At 41.2% G+C, this 2,188-nt stretch overlaps 1 pseudogene; it reads right to left on the reverse strand.

Annotated features, from left to right (window-relative positions):
- Positions 1-242: 242 nt before the first annotated feature.
- Positions 243-1,089, reverse strand: LOC115079920 (annotated as a pseudogene).
- Between the last annotated feature and the right edge of the window lie 1,099 nt (positions 1,090-2,188).

A 2,188-nucleotide genomic window follows, 5' to 3' on the forward strand; every position in this document is an offset into this window, starting at 1 on the left:
CTAAATGAAGCACTTCCATACTGAGAATAGAAATTAAAACAGACCTGAGTTATTCTTTGTCTGGAAATTGTGACGAAAGAGCAACCATGCTGGTTAAACAAGTTCATATTTTCAGCAAGTCAGCCCCAGACATGATAACCACTGGGCTTGGTTTTGTAGAAACAAAAGGGTTATTCAGATTTTCAGATTTCTGTTAACAGAGGTTTCATTTTCTGCAAAGAAAAATATTTCTTTAATAGCAAAAGGATGCTAAATCCCAAGGAGGCATTTAGCTTCTTCACTTTGTGCCATGAGGGTTTCGCTGGCGTGCTTTTGTAAAAGTTCTATTTTCTTTCTCCGCACGAGAGCCTCTTCAATCTCTATCTGCGATGGCACTGGGACATGTGCAATAAAAGTTTGCTGGCCTTCTTCATCTTGCCATTTTCCTCATCGGACTCATCATCATTAACTGCATAAATGTTGATGTCCTCCTCTTCTGCTTTGTCTCCTCTGGCAAGCTGATTTTCTTTCTCTGCCTTCCATCTTTCCACAGCTTCTGCAATGACTTGTTTTTCATGCTCCTGCTCCAAAGGCACTAAGACCTCCATCATCTTCATCTCTGTAGCCATAATATTCTGCATCGATATCTTTCATAAGCTCAGCTCGAGTCTTCCTTGGAGGAGGGAGAGGCTCTTTCTCAAATAGCTCTCGCACACCAAGCAAATCTTTCGCTGCTCCAAAATATTTGTAACTTCTGTTTCCTGGAACTTCCTTTCCTTCATGATCCAACATCTTGGGGCCGATTCGTGCATAATGAGGACCTCCCAATTCCTTTATTCGGACTTCCCAGTGTCCCTTTTCTCTTAGGAGTTTGTTAATTTCATCATTTAAGTCACGAATCCTGAATTCACCTAAACCAGCATTTTGAATCTGTGCCACTTTCTTGGAAATTTCATCAATGATCTGCCGTCTCCATTTCTCAGCTTTTGGCAACTCATTGCACTCCAATGCTAGAAATGGTCTTCTTAACTTTTCCACCCTTAAGTTGTGCTTGACGAAACCTTGCCAAGGCCGTCATGGCCTTTTCTGCATTTCGAGCCATGTTTCCAGTCGGGGCTCACGCACAATATACTTCCTTCCCAACTTAGGCTGCCACCGGATGTGACGAACGCCAAGCTCAGGCGACGTGAAAGTTTGGAGGTTCTCTTCTGCCGCCGCTATTCATTGTCATGGAAACAGATCACGTGAATCCTGCTGCGTTTCCTCTTTTTTTTTTCAACCCAGAGGTTTCTTATTGATCTTTTGTAGCGCCAGTGTTACAGATTTAGTGATTTTGTAGCTAGATCTGGTGATTTTTTGAATGAAATTGAGATTTTTAGAATTGTGAATGAAACGGAGCTAATTTAACTATTTTTGGACAATTTAGCTACAAATCTAGCGACTCTCACAGCTCTAAAATTTCCATCAGGTTCCTTACTTATAGATCACACCTGGAAGCAGAAAAGTGGAAGTGCTGCAAGAGAGACCTCCTTTGGCTAGAGCGCCATGCTGGCACTCCTCAAAACATGCTCTCCCCTATTCTATGCCCTCTCCCACACCAGAGAATTTAATTACATCACAGCTAAGCTCTCTGTTAGAAGGAGAAAGAGCAAATTGCAGGTAGCCAACAGGTGCTGCAAGAACTATCATCACTTTATGACAGACTAAGAGCAGCAGTAAAATAGAAGACAAGGAGAGGGCTATGTTTTATCTTCAGTCATTATTTTTTTTTTGTTTGTTTTTTGCTATGCTACTGATAGGGGAAGTTCTGTGCCATGTTAGTAAGGGCTCTGAGAACTGGCGGGACTGATCTCAGAGGAGGGCAGTGCATTGAGTGTCCTGAAGGAGTTCATATCGTCCTTCTCCCACAGATGCACTGCCTTAGGTATCTATTTAGACTGTAAGTTCTTTCTGGCAGATTTATTGCCCTTGCATGTAATTTTTGTACAGTTTCCTTGTATATGCACTAAACTATGCAAAAATAAATTTTATAAAATCAGAAATGAACATTCTCTGTTTTGAGCCATCAATGTTTTGAATTCAAGACTGTGACACTACCACTGTGCTACAGATGTTCCCCATTCCTAAAATTCATGAGTTCAATATTCAAAACTAAACATTTAAATGAATAACTTGGAGTTACCAGGACCCTCTTTCTCTGCCTTCAAAC

Source organism: Rhinatrema bivittatum, chromosome 18, assembly GCF_901001135.1.
Source record: "Rhinatrema bivittatum chromosome 18, aRhiBiv1.1, whole genome shotgun sequence".
NCBI lineage: Eukaryota > Metazoa > Chordata > Amphibia > Gymnophiona > Rhinatrematidae > Rhinatrema > Rhinatrema bivittatum.